The sequence below is a fragment of the Bombyx mori genome, chromosome 7 (genome assembly GCF_030269925.1).
Source record: "Bombyx mori chromosome 7, ASM3026992v2".
NCBI lineage: Eukaryota > Metazoa > Arthropoda > Insecta > Lepidoptera > Bombycidae > Bombyx > Bombyx mori.
This window is the reverse complement of record NC_085113.1, coordinates 4,198,267-4,217,913: the sequence shown is the minus strand read 5'-3', so window position 1 is coordinate 4,217,913 and position 19,647 is coordinate 4,198,267. Positions and strand designations below refer to the sequence as shown.

The window sequence follows — 19,647 nt, the reverse complement described above, 5'->3', positions numbered from 1 at the left end:
AAAAGTTTATTATAAATATTTCAAAAAAGAAAGCACTTCACAAATGTAATCTCTATATATAAAAATGAATTGCTGTTCGTTAGTCTCGCTAAAACTCGAGAACGGCTGGACCGATTTGGCTAATTTTGGTCTTGAATTATTCGTGGAAGTCCAGGGAAGGTTTAAAAGGTGAGAAAATATAAAAAAAAGCTCGGAATTATATAAAAACAAACAATTTTGTTTTTCCTTTGATGTGTCCCCTTGATGTGTCTTTTACTTATCGATTGAGGCACTACGAAGTCTGCAGGGTCAGCTAGTTCAAACATAAAAATCAAGCATGACCAAAATCCAATTCAAAATTAAGTTTGATCGCAACCAATAGTAGCGGACGTACGTACATTGCACAGCAGTGATTCCAATTTGTTTACTCTCGATCCCCATTTGAAAGTGAATTATTGGAATTCGAATAAGCAATTCACTGAATCTAATTAAGTTTGTGTTCACTTTTTTCCTGCAAGAATTATTACGATACGTGTATGTTGACATGATTTATGTTACTGTTAAGGGATTATGTTTCGAATGATTTGTTCGCAGCTTATTCTTTTTTTTTTATTGCTTAGATTGGTGGACGAGCTCACCACCCACCTGGTGTTAAGTGGTTACTGGAGCCCATAGACATCTACGACGTAAATGCGCCACCCACCTTGAGATATAAGTTCTAAGGTCTCAAGTATAGCTACAACGGCTGCCCCTCCCTTCAAACCGAAACGCATTACTGCTTCACGGCAGAAATAGGCAGGGTGGTGGTACCTACCCGCGCGGACTCACAAGAGTAAATTCATTAATATGATCGAAAAAATATCAGAACCAATCGGCATACGAATATCAAAAGACTAGACTGTGTCTCAGCACTGGCACCTATGACTTTAAGATCTGCCTAATAAAAAAGTTGTCATTGGAGCCAATAGTCATTGAGATATCTCTCTGAAATCTCAATTGTGTGGCACTTGATCCAATTAGAAACATTTTTGCTCCGGGGCAGAAACAACTAAACTCCGTAAATGGAAACAATGTAATGTGTAATACTCGGAAACTACAGCCTTCAGTCCGGTCCATCCCTACAGTGAATTTCCACCGGAGTTCTGTTTTATAGTGACTCTTATATGGAAAATTGATGGATAACTTAAGTGCATTGTAAATTTAAGCATTTCTGAACAAAAACAAATCTTATCATCTGTCTGTTCTATGAGCAATCAAAAGATCGTAGATGGCATTTCCTAGTTATTATATTATTATTACAGTAGTAGTACGTGTTAATAAGCTTATTTCTCGAACATCCTAGATTCGTCTCGCTAATTCCAGTCTTCAGTACTGTAGGGCGTGTCGTGAACCCGTAAAACTAAGATTCTCAAATCCTCTGTTAGAAGGGTTTTACAGTCGTTTAATTGCACTAAGATTTCGATCTAATGCGGACGGCTGCTTAGTAAGTAAATTAACAAATATGATCTATGTTTTGAAACGAAGTTCCTTATGGGACGATGCGGAGGGGTACCCTAACCGGGAAAAAACGTCCGTAACATAAGATTTTTTCTATTTAGTTTGTTATCAACAGATGAGATGTCTCTGCACGTAAATTCAACAATTCCTGAATCGCGGTGACGAGATCCTACACAGTTGATAGACGTCGTCGTATTTCTCTTGCTAAATCATACTTACTTGGCGTAGAGGGATACCGTGATCGTGCAGGCGGTTCCCCCAGGGCGAGGCTGCTCCATTGCACTGCGGAGTGGTTGACCCTTGCGATTAATTTTATATTTATCAATAAAAAAATCATATAATAAAATGGATACTCGAATAATTATTTTCTTTAGGTATACCTCGAATAGAACTTAAAATTAACATTTTTATAATATGGAACTTCGTTCCTATCCAGTCTCCGACGATACCACACGTCTTTTTTTTAATATATTTTCGATACGTTTTCATTTTTAATCTTGTTGACATTGCGTGCACTTCACGTATTCGCAAACTATCACGTTTTATCGAAACGACAACGACAGTTGCAAGTTATTTGTAGTGAGTGACTGATGAATGTTTTTATCGATTATGTTATCGGTCAATATATTCATTTTCAATAAACAGTGTGATTAGGGCTCTGATATGTCTATTTAATGGTTTTTCGTGTGTACTTACTTAATGTATTTTGTACTGGGTGTAAACTGTATAGTTATAGTTATGGAATTATTGTTCGAATCTGTTCATTTTTAGTTTAGGTAACCTTTTACGTTTTGCCAATTGTAAAGCGTTAAGGCATAAAATTAACAAATTTAATTTTGAGGAGCACAGTTGAACATACAATAATTGTTGACATTAGCGGTAGACAGCGGCTTGGCTCTGCTCCTGGCATTGCTGAAGTCCATGGGCGACGGTAACCTTTTACCATCAGGTGGGCCGTACGCTCGTCTGCTTACAAAAGCAATAAAAAAAAAAATTAAATATTTAGCACATTCTGAGAACATTACTGGTGGTAGGACCTCTTGCGAGTCCGCGCGGGTAGGTACCACCGCCCTGCCTATTTCTGCTGTGAAGCAGTAATGCGTTTCGGTTTGAAGGGTGGGGCAGCCGTTGTAACTATACTGAGATCTTAGAACTTATATCTCAAGGTGGGTGGCGCATTAACGTTATAGATGTCCATGGGCTCCAGTAACCACTTAACACCAGGTGGGCTGTGAGCTCGTCCACCCATCTAAGCGATAAAATAAACAAAAAAATACATTAAAAACGTCTTTCGATTATAATAATTACGGAGCGTGTATAAGAGGCGGCGTATGTTTTTTTTTTGACACGAAGATAATAATATTATCGTCAACTTTCGTGCGATGTTACATCGCTATAAATAGTTGGTCGTTTATTTTTAAACTAGAATTTATGGACGTCCCAGAGGTTAGGTGGTTCAAGAATTTTCATTAGACAAGCTCCAAATAGGATTTCAAAATGTTGTGCCAATCTTTTGGTGGTCATTATAACAGGCGTTATGTAGCCGCATGCATCTGTTTGGCATGTCTAAATGCATATCAGATATGCAGATGTATAAGTATTTAGTTTATTTTAATGAAAATTTTAGTGTGAAATGTATTATAAAAAAAATTAAGGTTGTAAAATATAACATTATATTTAATTTGAGATTCAAATTCCTTTCACGTATCTGCATATAGAGCTGGCATTGTGAAAAGAAACACAAAGAATCTCCGATACTAAGAATTTAAGAATTAAAATTTAGGTCAGTCGGAGATTTTAACAATAGAATTTCTGAGCACTCGTGTTTACCTATAAGTCACGCATAAGCATATCGAAGTCTCGTCAGAGGTGTCGGTGGGAATGTTCGAAGAGTTTAATTCCATTTAACTTCCTCTGGTATACCTAAATTAAGGAATCAAAGAAATCTCCAGCTTCAGAATCGCGAATAAGTCAGTAGTTGAACGTTGATGTATCATATTCGTGAAGTTTGCCGCGATATCTTTGGTTGATTGAGCCGGTCACGAACGGTTCACTCCGCCTTCAGACCGGTCGGATCGGTTTTAGGTCGTCGTCGCGCGCGCACACGCAAGTCGCCTGCCGGTACAGACGCAATCTTATAAATACATTTTTTTATTCTCCAACATTAAAAACATAAAATTTAACCCTTCATAGTTGGTGTCGAGTGAAACAGTGGATGTCTTATCATCGACCACGGCTCCAGTGTCGCATTTATCGTCCGTAAAATAAAGTGTTGTGTCAGAATTTTGCACTGCAAGTTTTGCATGTAAGAGAATCCTGTGTTGTGCTTAGTTCGAGTGAAATTTGTTTCTGTACAGCACGCGGTTCGGATTAAGTCAAGTTCATTGTGAGTTTTATCTTGATCACCGAAACTGGTACGTACTTTTGCTATGCGTATTTAAGTTTTTTTTTTTTATTGTTTTCGTTTTGACGCTACCTATCACTGATCGATAATGCATGTTGGGAGATGCAGGGGATTTGAAAGTGTATTTCACGTGTCCGGTGTGATTGTGAACGAATAAAAGATATGTAAAGTTATAACTCAGTTAAAAGTCACGTATTCGGAATATAGTGTTAATTAAAGAATGTTTTTTTTCATTCATTATCAGCTGTGCAACATTTATTAATTTAGTTCTTGTATTGGATTACCAAACATCCTTGGGTGTTTGTGTGTTCAGTCTTTTAGATTCATTTTGAGTTCTTATTTTGAGTACATGTTGTGTACAGCATTTTAAAGTGTTCTTATTTATTGACCAGGTTTAAATCGGACCGCGTATTTATTTGATTTTAATTCAACTTTTTTTTTTGTAACGAAAATATTCTTATACGATTTGAAAAGAAGTAGGAAGCTCTCAATTCGATTGAATTTCTTATGTGTGTTCCCTTGAGTGTTGAACGCTTTTCTAAGTGAACAGATTTTTATGTTATTTTCTTAAAGACGATGCATCTCATGTGGTCACACTTATATTATATCAAGATTTTTGACTAGTACTTTTTGAGATATTCTTAACAATGAATACCTAATTGCTTTCAACTACATTCATTATATTCTAATTGAAATCGTTTTTATGTTAAACAACAAACTTAAACACAAAAGGACTATTATATTTCAAGTGAATGTTGTCATTTTTTAATTTGGTTATTTGGAAGCAATTTCTTCCCTGTCGTTTTCTGTACCTAAGTATGTTTACATTTTGCAAAACCTGCAGTCAATGTACATTGATATTCCTATAAATGCAACGAGAACAAGGAGATAAGTACGTAATTAATAGTATGTTTGAGGCTTTTTACTGGTGGTAGGGCCTCTTGTGAGTCCGCGCGGGTAGGTACCACTACCCTGCCCATGCCTGTCGTGAAGCTGTAATGCGATTCGGTTTGAAGGGCGGAGCAGCGATCGTAACTATACTTATATCGCAAGGTAGGTGGTGCATTTACATTGTACATGTCTATGGGCTGCAGTAACCACTTAACACCAGGTGGGCTGTGAGCTCGTCCACCCATCTAAGCAATAAAAAAAATATATAAATGATTTGTTTTGGATTTATAAATGATGTGTTATGTTAGTTATTCAACAAATCATTTATAATGATATAAATGATTTGTTGGATAACTAACTGCCAGTCGTCTCGAGAAACTAGTCTGACTTCACCATGATTAGTAGGTAAGCTCACGAGGGCTTCGTCTGAGAGGGCGTCTGCTAACATCTGCCCTAGAAAAAGCAGAGCAGCAGACTTCGATTGAGAATGGCATCTTTGCTGTAGAAATAGGCTCAATTCTGATCTGTTTCACAATACATCCATGCCAGTGATCAGAATTGCGTAAATTTATTAAATTTGTGAGATTATATTTATACATTTTCTTATGTCTACATCTTACGTGAACAAATGAATAGATGGTGAATAGATACACGCCAATTAAGTTAGAAAAAAGTACGTAGCATTTGAATCCCGGTTTCAACACATGAGTACTTACACCAAGTCGGCCAATTGGCTAGTAACCCAAACGTTTTCAAAAGGCCTATACTGAGATCCTTGCCATACTTTAATATCCTTTGAATGTATATTACTTAGTAGCATTAAAATGAAAGCTATACACACATGTGTTGTATGCCTTGAGTTAGCTTGGATATCTGAAGGTTGACTGTCAGTTTTTTTCTGTCAAATCACACATTTGATATGGCCCTTAAATATTATTCCGTGTAACGAGAGACTGATATGACATACTAAAGTAGTAAGTACATTTAAATCTTTATGCAATACTAGAAACCCGTCCTCGCTTCGCTTCGGGGACTATAATCTATAGATTAAAACGTGAAGCAAAAATTTTGTATCCCTTTTTTGAAACGGAAATTGCGCGGACGGAGGAGTACGAAATTTCCCACACTTATCGAGAATATAGTGAAGGAGTGCAGAATATAATTTTTTTTTAAATTACACGTAAAATACGTCTAAATTAAATTAATAAAAAAAACATTACACACCATGTATTTGATTGAATTACATTACCATGTATTTGACACAAACACTTTTTTTATTGCTTAAAGTCTGTGGTAAATTGAGAATAGATTAAATATATTGTTTGTTTTTATTAATATTTGTTTATTATTATTTTTTTTCATAAGAACCTTCCCCTTACAATAGAAAACACAATAAAAAAGAATTATCCAATTTTTTTCCGGCGTTATGAAGTTAAGCGCGTACATATTTATGCTACGCAGATTCACTTTTATTTAATTAAATAAACATTAAACACCGTAACAAAAACCCAACAAACCTGTTCATCACACGAACGTTTTTCCGATGTGGGAATCGGAATCAAGACCTTCGGTATAGCTTTATTGTTTTCCTACCTAACTGCCAGTTACTAGTCTTGAGGAGCTATACTATACTATAGTAACTATACTTGAGACTTTAGAACTTATATCTCAAGGTGGGTGGCGCATTTACGTCGTAGATGTCTATGCGCTCCGGTAACCACTTAACACCAGGTGGGCTGTGAGCTCGTCCACCCATCTCTTTATTGTAAGCTAACAACGCTCAGCCTGAAAGCTTTTTCTTATATCTATCCTAGGAAAACCACTAGTCCACTAAGAAGATCCGTCTAGAAACTCAGTAGATTGTGTCTATGGGACGGCCCAGCACACCGCAACTGCTACGCTACCGCGTCACTCATTGTTACCCCGAAACTAATATCTTCTCTTCGTTTATTTTCATTACTGCTACAAAGTAGTTTTATTTTTTATTTTATTGCTTAGTTGTGTGAACGAGCTCACAGCCCACCTGGTGTTAAGTGGTTACTGAAGCCCATAGACATCTACAACGTAAATGCGGCACACACCTTGAGATATAAGTTCTAAGGTTACAAGTTACAACGGCTGCCCCACCCTTCAAACCGAAACGCATTAGTACTTCACGGCAGAAATAGGCAGGGCGGTGGTACCTATCCGTGCGGACTCACAAGAGGTCCTACCACCAGTATTTACGTTAATTTTCTAACAAAACTGTACGGTTTATATTAAGCCCGATTCTTATTTTCTACCCCGATGTAACTCGGTCTCTGTAGTCTAGTCTAAATAGTAATTCCGACATCGAGATATTATGTACTATAATATAATCTCGATGAATTCCGATGAAATAATCGAGACTTGAACATATCAAATGACGACCGCACTTCCTTGTAATAGTCACGAGTATGCTTCGTTAAGAGTTAATAATAAATATTGAATTATGTTTTAGTACTTTATTGAAGAAACTAGCTGACCCGGCAGACTTCGTAGTTCCTCAATTGTTCCGTGCTGGATGTCTTGTTGTTCTCTTCAATGAAATGATTTGGCTCGTATTTACTGGTTTATTAAAAGATAAAAACTGAAGAACAAATAATAATGAAGTCCAATATGAGTGTAGCAGATAATGTAATCGTTAAAGATGTATATTATATGCGTTCGCGAGAATAAAAACTTGTTTGGAGGGGGATTTAGAGATCCTTAACACAATCGATAAATAAAAGACCTAAATTTTATTTAATTCGAGAACTTTCATATTTATCTACCTTTTAAACCTTCTCTGGACTTCGACAAATAATTCAAGACCAAAATGAGCCAAATCGGTCCAGCCGTTCTCGAGTTTTAGCGAGATTAACGAACAGCAATTAATTTTTATTAACTGCTGCCTCACGCTTTTTTACAATAAAATAATTGTTTCTTACACTATTTTTTATTCAAATTTATTAAAATTTAGAGTCTATTTTTTAGTTGAATTTTCTATAAAAGCGTATTTTGTTAGTTTTAACTTATTTAAATTTAACTTAAACTATTATTTATTATAAGTCTTTTTATCACACAGAAACATTGTTAATGTATTTGTTGCTTTGCTACTGAATCTACCACCCGAATGCAACCCGCTGAGAACATCAGGCGAGAAACTCAACGACCTGATCTATAGGCTAGGTTTCACGGGTACCAGCGTCCCTAAGCCTGCTTCTAGCGCTAGAGTTGGAGCCGTCTAATAAATGCTTAGGTGATCGATTGGATCCATAAGGTAATATTGTCGGCCGCTTCTCTCTACCAAACTGTTTATTCTCCATATATTCATAGCCTTTGTGACCTCATACGGTATCGTTGTACTGCGTATACGTTGGGCAGACGCTGTGCCAATGCAAAGACCTTAATTTACAGATGAGTAGTGGCATATATGTTTTTTTTTAATTGCTTAGATTGGTGGACGAGCTCACAGCCCAACAGTTGTTACTGGAGCTCGTAGACATCTACAACGTAAATGCGCCACCCACCTTGAGATATGTGCTTACTGGTGGTAGGACCACTTGTGAGTCCACACGGATAGGTCCCACCGCCCTGCCTATTTCTGCCGTGAAGCAGCAATGCGTTTCAGTTTGAAGGGTGGGGCAGCCGTTATAGCTATACTTGAGACCTTAGAACTTATATCTCAAGATGGGTGGCGCATTTACGTTGTAGATGTCTATGGGCTCCAGTAACCACTTAACACCAGGTGAGCTGTGAGCTTGTCCACCCATCTAAGCAATAAAAAAAAGGTCCGGTAGCATTAGGCGAGCGCACATCTAACTAAACTAAGAGAAACACGAATTCTCGTGGCGAAATCAATACTATTAACTATTCAAATTAATCTACTTTTAGTTAGCAATGATTAACGATATTTTTAATAGCCCATTTGAGTGATCCGTAATTAAAACAGCGTGAAATTAAACCAATCTTTTACTTTTATTCTTTATTACGTCTGTTGGTTTAGTTTTTCTTATATACCTACCTATATATTATTATATTGTGGACGATTGATAAAAATAAAAGATGCACATAATAATGATTGTTCACGGTTAATACCTATGTTAATACTAAAAATGCATACATGTATAACAGAATATCTCTATAATTTAATTTTCAAGAATATTGCAGGAAATAAACTTATGATTCATTTAACAACCGGGAATTGTCATCTTATTCTTTTATTAATTCGGTTATCGATGAACATAATTTTTTTGTGATACGACTTTCTCAACCACTTTCCTTATACGTTCTTACGGATCCATCAGATCCAATAACCTTTGCATTAGACGCCTTCAGCTCTAACACTAGGAGCAGGCTTAGGGACCCCGGTAACCGTACTCGTCGAACTCGACAAAGAGGTCGGCGTGCAACCTAACCCATGCATCAGCCAGCTGAGTTTCTCGCCGGACCTTCTCAGCGGGTCGCGATTCCGATCCGGTAGTAGATTCATTCGCGAAGCAGCTGCTTTTGAGTTGTTAGGTCTCCTTCGGAGGCGCTCGGGCAGTTGTTAGCAAATCCCACCCCTCTTGGCTGAGGCTTTGCTCGCCCACCGGTCCTGGTGAAACTGGAAAGACCTTCGGGCCACAAGTAATATTTCAATCAAAAAAAAAAAGATACGACGTATGGTAAGCCCACAGAGACCGTTGTCACTGTCCTGTAGATTTTTACGGCGAAGCTATCTAGCGTTCCAATTGGACAGTCGTTCGTAATAATGTCTCAAGGAGGGTGATGGTCGTCATACACAGGCGTCCATGGGCTCCGGAAACAATCTAACGCCGGCCGTGAAAAAAACTTTGATAAGTTAATTGAGCAAAGCCTTGTTATGAACATATGAAATGTTTAATTGTCACAATCGTATTTATTAATGGATTATGTTAATAATAAAAAAAAACGTCACGAATTTAAAGACACGAATGAGCTCGATTCATTTAAATTTTTTTTAATTTCCACTGACTAAAAACGAGGTCCTATTAAAACACAGCCTGTATTTATAATAAGACTTTTTTTACTGGTGGTAGAACGTCTTTTAAGTCCGCACTAGTAAGTAACACGGCCCTGACTATTTCTGCCGTGAAGAATTTTTTTGTTCCGGTTTGAAGGGTGGGGCAGCCGTTGTGCTATCAAAACTGAGACCTAAGAACTCATATTTCAATGTGGGTGGCGGCATTTACGTTATAGATGTCTATGGGCTCCGGAAACCACTAAACACCAGGTGGGCCGTAATCTCGTCCACCAACCTAAGTAATAAATAAAAACAAAGAAAAATAATAATAAGAAAACCAAAGTAAGGGACACTGTTAAACTTATCGAGTAACCCGATACAGTACGCGTCACTTTTATCGAAACTATAATGACTTATATCGTGTTCATTAACAGTTAAATAACAGTAAAATGTACGTATTCTGTTAATGAATCTCTTTTTTATTTATATAGGTCCGCTCTGTTCCGTATTCTGTGGTTCATCAGCTATTAATGTCGAATAGCTTGCGATGAAATGTTTCACGCCACGTCAACGGAAAGTATGTTGTTTGTTTTGACAGAAATAAATAATATTTAACTAGTAATGGTGGTGAATTCCGGTGACGTTCGACTTTGACTATCGCTAAATTTATGAAGCATTTGGTGAACTTAGTCACGATTCACATGCCTGTACTTGGATTAAACTGTAACAGAGACCTTTTATTATTTCAATCCGATAAAAGATTTAAGAACGCATAGAGGGTATTAGGCAACAATGAAAGTAAAGGATTGAGTCAATTTGTACGTTGTAATGTTACGCCTGTTAGATAATTGCATTTGTCATATAATCGACTTCTGGTTTATGGTGTTTAGGGCCAGAAAATTTAATCTTCCGATCGACCCACTTGTTTCGGCTATAATGTAGAAAAACAAGAGGAATCTATTAAAATATCTGACCTTGTCGAAACAGAACTCGGTCATAAAAATTACCTTACATACTTTTTATATGTTATGAAAAGATTTTAAATCTGGTACAGGTAACCCTCCTACCGTAATAAGGTAGGAACCGTAGTTCCTCCCTCCTTAACACGGTAGATACGTTCCTAAAAAGTCTCGGGATGTGCGAAACCGTGTTATATATACATATAAGCAGTAACATTTTGTTTATTCCCATATATTGTGTGTTCATAGTTAATCATAAAAATATCGTTATCGTGTTGTAGAAGTATCGTGTTATAAGAGTTGATTGGGATTTTTCTTTTCATGCTAATTTTTTATTTATTGCATAGTTGGGCGGAGGAGCTCACAGCCCACCTGGCGTTAAGTGGTTACCGGAACCCATAGATATCTACAACGTAAATATCGCCACCCACCTTGAGATATGAGTTATAAGGTCTCAGTATAGTTACAACGGCTGCCCCGCCCTTCAAACCGAAACGCATTCACGGCAGAAATAAGCAAGGTGTTGGTACCTACCCGTGCGGACTCACAAGAGATCCTGCCACCAGTAAATATGGTATTGGAACCATGTTGTAAAATACCGTGTTATAGGAAGCTTACCTGTATATATTCGCTCTTGGCTCTTGGTGTAATGACGGGAGCAATCAAGGAAGTATTAAATCGACTGTAACATAAAACACGTGATTAACTATGAAACGACAAAACAAGGACCGGACACGATCCACTATAATAAATATTTATCGAATAAACTAAATTATAATCACTACAGAAACACTAGCCCAAGAGCCCGCGACAGTCAGACCTTCTTTATTTTATACTTTAACGAATTTAAGGTACTATTTTATATACCTTTACTGCATGTTACCTGTCCAAGTAACCACAAACGGAACTCTATAGTCGCGGGTCGTTCTCACCTGTGTTGGAGACATACACAGAGAAACTTTCAGCTTTTATAAAATAACGAAGGTCTGGCTGTCGCGGGCTCTTGCTCTACACGTTACTACCGCGAAATACATGGCGGATGTGTAAAAATGTTGATTTATGCGTCTCTACATAATTGATCCGCTTTCTTGGTACGGAGTACGGAGAGATGTATAATTTATTGGCATATTAATGCGATGATAACGCGAACGGGGACAGAAAAATGTGCTCAAACATTATTTTAATTGTATGCCTTGTTCGTTTATCGTTCGGGCTACCGGTTTTGATCAAATCTAAAAGTGGAGACATGTTGCCAATGTTAATTTATTCTGCTTAATTTGTCGATGATATTGCGAATTTCATAAACAGTATCAGTCAACGTAATCTAGGTACGATGTGTCTGTAATATACTATTTTGTTGTGTTGAACACGCACACTATCTCTCGTATGACGATGGCATATATTTTTTTAATTTTTTTTTGCTTGGTTGGACGAGTTCACTGTCCACCCGATGCTAAGTGGTTATCGGAGCTCACAGACATCTACAAAGTAAATGCCACCACCCACCTTGAGATATAAGTTCTAAGGTCTCCGCTTTTACAGTACAACGGCTGGCCCACCCTTAAAACCGAAACGCATAACTGCTTCACGGCAGAAATAGGCAGGATGGTGGTACCTCCCGTGCGGACTTACAATACGTCCTACCACTGGTAATTACGCAAATTATAATTTTGCGGGTTTGATTTTTATTACACGATCCCTTCACCGTGGAAGTCAACCGTGAACATTTGTTAAGTACCTACGTATTTCATCAGAAAAATTGGTACTTGGCTGTGGGATTCGAACACGGTTGCATCGCTACATATGAATGCACCGTACATCTTATCCTTTAGGCCACGATTACTACAAACTGTCATATAGCTGACAGCTTTGCGGAAGTGCCAACAAAAACGTAGTATTATAAGTAATCAAGCAATCTGTGAATCCGACGCGGACGACTGTTTTAGGCACAGAAGACATACATATAAAGAAACTTTAACTTTACTCATTGAAACTTTATTTATATCTAGTCAAGCAGTTTTGTTGAAAGCTCTCTGATTCGATTGTTACATTCACAAGATCATCCGTTAAGCAAATTATCCTGATACTCTCATCAAAATCGGTCCAGCCGTTTCGGAGTTTGTACGGAACATACAGACATCGACTTTTGTGTATTGATAGGCGAGTGTAACTCGACTCGGCTCCACAGCGGAGGATATAACTAAATCTACGAAATATACAATTTTTATTTTATTTTATTTATTAGGTACCAACATGTCATTGTTATACATCAGCATAAAACATTACAAGTATCATATACATTAATTTCACACTATTGCTAACACAATTACAGGTACCGACTGCATGCATTGAAATTTTTCTATGTTTTGCATTTTTTCTATGTTCGTGTAATTACAATCGCACAATACGTTGTAGGTTAGGTTAGGTTGTAGGTCTGTGAGGAGGACGTCTCCCCTCGGTGATGGTCACGGGGCGACCTGAGGGGGTTGAGGCTGCGCTGCACGCTACTGTCACTCTAGCGCACTGGCACCAGGAGGACGGGACGACGCGGCGGCGGCTGCGGCCTGAGATGCGGTCCGCGTTGTCGTGGTCGCTGTCGTCGCCAAACATACTGTTGAAGAGCAACTCGGTCTTTCTAGTAGGAGGGTTGGCCACCGGCCCGAAAAAAAATGGTTAATTGTGCAGTGCCTATAATTGCAAAGGTGCATACAATAAGTTGACAGTGTTCAATTGCAGTTGTACAAGCGATATAGTAACATATAAAATGCGACCCCAAACAAAGAAATTTTGATTCTTAGACAAAATTCTATCTTTAAGCTTATGTACAAAAACGGTGCTTCCATGAATGTTATTTAACGGGAATGTCAGAAACTTTCAATAAATGCCAAAAACAACTGTAGAGCTATCATATTTCAAACTGTCGGTCCATTCGATCTCCGAAATCATAGAGCAACGAGCGAACAGACAAGCCAGTGGTATTTATAGTTGATTTTTAACGTTAATAATTATGTACCAAAATTTAACGTGATTAGAGCTGTGGGAGATAGCTAGTATTAAATAAACGTAGATATCACTTTTTTAAGACGAAAGGATATTCGATGTCCCTGCGCCTTACCCAGTTTCACCAGGACAAATGGGATCGTCCTATTTCAGTCCCAAAGTAATCTAATTTTAAGGGGGGGACAAGCGATGTGGCTGTCGAGATTTCAATCTTACCTCTCAAGGCTCCGCTAACTACCTGATACAATTTGGATCATGACTACATTATCTATACTTCTATACTAATATTATAAAGAGGAATGATTTGTTAGATTTGTTTGTTTGTTTGTATTGAATAGGCTCCGAAACTACTGAACCGATTTGAAAAATCTTTCACTGTTTAGAAACTACACTATTCCCGAGTGACATAGGCTATAATCTTTTTCCTTTTTTGAAAAAAATTAGGGATCCTTACTAAAACTCTAATAATGTAATCCAAGGTGTAAAAAAATAACATTTTATTTTTTTATTTTCCTTGTTACTGATAAAATTAACAGACCAATAATAATAAAACGAAAGATTATAAATGTGTGTGTGTTGTGTGCATTAAATTTATTATTTAGATAAATTGTCTGGTCGTTAAGATTTCTGTTTAGCGCGAGACTTTCGTTTGCAAGCTTGTATAATTGGTCGAATTTCATTATTTATTCGTCGGAACTTACGTTCGTGTGACGGCTTTCGGTGACGATTGAATTGATCAGTTAATAATGTGTATTTATGATCCAGCTATAAACTCATTTAATTGCTGCCAACATTAATCAAAATAAAACTTAACTAGGTTTGTTTGTTTGTTAAATTCACTTCGCATTTGTTAATCACGGATTTGTAACGTATTTAGTGTATTCTTCTTCTTCTTCTTCGTCGCTTTCTTCATTGCTGAAGGTCGTGTCCCTGAAACTTCACCGTGGCCTGTCTCGTGAGCTGTTTCCACCTCGTCCGGTCCTCAGCTTCTCGATTGGCGGTTGCGACTGGCAACCCAGTTAGAGCGGTTACTCGATCACATCAACGGCTAGGTAATCGGCCGCGGGGTCTCTTTCCTTCTATAGTGTATAGTCGAAGTCTTATTTATAGGCGTTAAAGGGTGCATTTTGATTGACTCGCTGGTGGTGGGCGGGAGATCGTGCCTTCGATTCCCACATCGAGCTATAATCACGTGATGAACAGGTTTGTTGTTGTTCTGGATGTTCAATTTCTATATATAACACCTTTAGAATTGAGGCCGTCAGTGCAAAAGTAGCCTAATCCACGGTTTTTCATATTCGCGCTTATATATTGTAATTTATTTAAAACATAATAATTGTTGATGCAAAACCGGCCTATCCCTAGTCTCACCCGTAGAGAACAGATGGCTTTGTAATTATTACTGGTGGTAGGACCTCTTGTGAATCCGCACGGGTAGGTACCACCGTCCTGCCTATTTCTGCCGTGAAGCAGTAATGCGTTTCGGTTTGAAGAGCCGTTGTAACTATACTGAGACCTTATAACTCATATCTCAAGGTGGGTGGCGCATTTACGTCGTAGATGTCTATGGGTTCCAGTAACCACTTAACACCATGTGGGCTGTGAGCTCGTCCACACATCTAAGCAATAAAAAAAACCCTAACCGGGGAAAAACGTCCGTATCGTAAGATTTTTATTAGCAATGCACACAGTGTTAAGTATCTTTATATGAGTCTTTTAAATTATTGCAACGTTGTGTGGAATTTAACATACCTAATTAATTTCGTCAATAAATATTCTTTTCAAAATACCCCGACGACTTCACCCCCATTTTAAACTTTTAATGGCTTTCCTGTAAACTTGCAATAGCGTTGCTTAAACCGAATAGCCTTCTACCCGTCGACTATAGTTCGCGAAGCCGTCAACAAGTCAATAAACCTGAATGCTTAACGATTTCAATCAATAAAAAAACGGACCGAATCACACGTCTTAAGTAGTATGCGCCGATTGCAACGAAGACTGATGTCGGCCGTCACACAAATCATTCAGACAGTGAAAGCTGTAAAAATGGCATACTATATCATGATTTAAATGTCAATGTGCCGATACATTGTGCTCTGGCGGGATAGGTACATCTCGAATTGAGATCGCGTCTGCGCTGTGACATATTCTGGCGTGTTTGAAGACATTCTTTTTAAAGTTTAATAATTTTATGAATGCGTTTTTAAATATTCTATTTCTGCATCGAATCTCATCGTAATATAATAAATAAATGTTTACTAACAGTCACGCCACGTTAACTGGTCCCGTGATAAGTTCGTAAAGAACTTGTGTTACAGGTACCAGATAACGGAAATAAATGTAAGATTTTTATTATACACGTACATATATTTCGTATACATCCATAACCCTGAAAAATACATTTTTTTTTATTGCTTAGATGGGTGGACGAGCTCACAACCCACCTGGTGTTAAGTGGTTACTGGAGCCCATAGACATCCACAATGTAAATGCGCCACCCACCTTGAGATATAAGTTCTAAAGTCTCAATATAGTTACAACAGCTGCCCCACCCTTCAAACCGAAACGCATTACTGCTTCACGGCAGAAATAGGCAGGGCGGTGGTACCTACCCGCGCGGACTCACAAGAGGTCCTACCACCAGTAATTACGCAAATTATAATTTTGCGGGTTTCATTTTTATTACACGATGCTATTCCTACACCGTGGAAGTCAATCGTGAACATTTGTTGAGTACGTATTTCATTAGAAAAATTGGTAACCGCCTGAGATTCGAACATCGGTGCATCGCTCAACACGAATGCACCGGACGTCTTATCCGTTAGGCCACGACGACTTCAAAATTTTATATTTATCATACAAATATCTTCCCTTGGCGGGATTCGAACCCGCGACCCCCTTGTGTAGTAGTGACCATGTCACTTACCGCTACACCAGATGGCCGTTATATGTATATATAATATCTATATATTTTAAGCCGTCGCCTTCATTTTTGGCGTAGTAAAAACTTGGCTTTAAAAAAATATCTAATGATACTTTGTATTATGCTTGTTCGTTTTGATTTGTTTTAATTGAATCTGCTTTACGAGTAAGCGTTTTATCATAATACCAAATAGACACACGCGATTAAAAAGAGCTTTATTATAATAATTTATTAATAAATAATTTACTAAATAGTTAATTAATTTTATTCACTAAAATAAAGTACCGATTTAACGACAAATTGATTTTAAGAACTATTTAAAATGGTGTAATTTTAGTATGACGTAATCGCTCTGTTTCATGTGTGACACAATCTATATTTCTTCTAGTTTCTTCTATCCTTTTACTGGTGGTAGGACTTCTTGTGAGTCCGCACGGATAGGTACCGCCACCCCGCCTATTTCTGCCGTCAAGCAGTAATGCGTTTCGGTTTGAAGGGTGGGGCAGCCGTTGTAACTATACTTGAGACTTTAGAACTTATATCTCGAGATGGGTGGCGCATTTACGTCGTAGATGTCTATGGGCTCCAGTAACCACTTAACACCAGGTGGGCTGTGAGCTCGTCTACCCATTTAGCAATAAAAAAAAATCCTACCCGCGGGTGTTTTTAATAATAAAAACTAGACTAAATGATATTTATCTTCACTCTGCCAACATACTAAATTAGCTGGTCACAAATGAACACGATCCCGTCCTAATACTAATGCAATAGAGATTGTATCGGCTTAACATACGACGGACTGTGAGCTGATTTAGAAGGCAGATCCTTCTAAGTCAGCGACAAACCTCTGTTTATTTCAGTTTTGAAATATTCTTTTAAAATTGTACTACGATTGTAACGTGACTTTCCTCATTTATTGTCGGTTGGTTTAAATGATAAGTTATTTCCTAGCCCGCCTTGCTTGTGGGAGCGGTCAGAACTGTCACAATAATTACAACCAATAACCTAATATTGACAGCGCTTTGAAATAACATTACGCCTATGTATAGAGTTACCAAGCTATAGATATATAACCCGAATAAAAGAAAAAAAATATTCGGACATAGATTTGTTGAATTGAATATATGTATGTATAATTATAGTATTTTCTTCGGTATTTGCAAGGCGTAAAGATAAATAATTAAAACTGCTCAGTGACGAGTAAAATTGATCTTGCAATTTTGAATCACCAAGAATAACCACGACCAAGAACCAACCATGACCAAAAATAAGTCTTGGTATTGCTGATTTATTCTTTGCTTTGCTCATCACTAAAACTACTTAGAAATTTTAATCTCGCATGTATCAAGCAGAATATTCAAACGCTGACGAACAGTCGTCAGTCGTCTGTGACTAGAAAAGGCGCAAAGTATTCAAAACGTCGGGTAAATAATATAATAACAATAATAAACACTAGATTAAATCGTAAAAGTAATGTTAAAAACGGAACAATAATATTATATTTAACACGAAGCACAGAACTACGGTGTAAGAAGTACCCTTTATATGAAAAGTAGTTACATAATAATATAAATGGAAACTGGCATTGATTTGACCTTAACTTTTTTTGAGAGTTTCAGGAAAATTTGTCAAATTCAAATTTTCCATTTTCCGAATAATTTCAAATTGTGTTATTTATGTAATTAATTAGTGAAACTTTTCATGAAAGTTTTTATTAACTAATTCGAAACACTAATGAGGTTTTTAGTACTCAAAATACGGATATATCATAACAATTATGTTATCAAATGAAAACTATGTCACTGTTAGATAAAAACTGATCGCTATAGTGACAATATAGTGTCATCATCATATCATCAACAAATAGTATCATTGAGACGTCAGACCGAACATTCGAATTAGTGCGGCTCTAAACATTTATTACTCTACATATTTTATAATATGCAGATTAACCTACAGTTTACGGGCTCTGTACAGTCAAACAAAAAATGCTCATTACGAATACTAGTTACACGAAACAACGTTAGTGTTTTTTGCTGACCGTACATAGAATTACGAGCCATTACAATCATTTAAGATAACAATCTTGAATATTGATAAGCATTAAAAATGAGTAATGAGAGAGAGAGACTGAAAAAAATCGGGTACAAATATTTCAAACTTTTTATTACCTAAATGACGACTTAAGTTATGTAATTCTTTATCTTGCTTGCTCTAATTGAGTTATGGGTATGTGTGACACAGACAAATTAATACTTAGACTACTAGACTGATACTTACTTAGGAACGCATCTCGCAGCAAGTATGTTCAATAACTAAAGTTGTTGTCTATAAAGTCTGTTTATCTTTTAAACGTTACGTTACTAAGTCAATGTTTAAGTATCGCATCTATCTATCTCTCTCTTCCTCAATCCGTGTCGACCCAATGCTGAGTGTAGGTTTCTTCATAAGCACCCCGTTCTTTTTGGATTCTAATTTTTCGCATCCATTCCCTACCAACTGTTTTGACCAGCTCGTCGGTTCACCTCACCACACGTCATGTCGGATCCTCCCGATCCACTGACGCTGCTTTTAGGTACCCCAAGCACCAGTCAAATTAATCCACAGACACAGGACACTGAGTTTCTCGCCGGATCTTCTCAGTGGGTCGCGTCTCCGATCCGGTGGTAGATGCTGCGAAGCACTGCTCTTGCTAGGGCCAGCGTTAGCTACACATCCGGTTTGAGCCCCGTGAGCTCACCTATACGTCAAGGAGAAGCTGATATAGCCTCTCAAGGCCATCAGTATAGGTAGGAAAAAAAAAGAAGATCCACCTCATTGGTTTCTTGCTCATGTTACGACGTCCAGTACGAGCTCATGTTATGATGTCGAATATGAGGTCTCCACTCCAATACTTTTGAGCCCCACCGATTATCAGTGGACCGTGTCTATCTACATGACGCATAATCTATTTTCAACTATTTTCCACAATATTATCTTGTTTGCTTTCGATATTTGTCAGGCTTCAAGT

At 37.5% G+C, this 19,647-nt stretch overlaps 1 protein-coding gene across 1 annotated transcript in view; it reads left to right on the top strand.

Annotated features, from left to right (window-relative positions):
* Positions 1-3,525: 3,525 nt before the first annotated feature.
* LOC101739427 (rho guanine nucleotide exchange factor 17) overlaps positions 3,526-19,647 on the top strand; it is a 143,825-nt gene continuing 127,703 nt past the window's right edge. The window contains exon 1 of the mRNA XM_012694881.4: positions 3,526-3,890. The gene's annotated coding sequence lies outside the window, so the exon portion shown is untranslated. The remainder of the gene's footprint in view (positions 3,891-19,647) is intronic.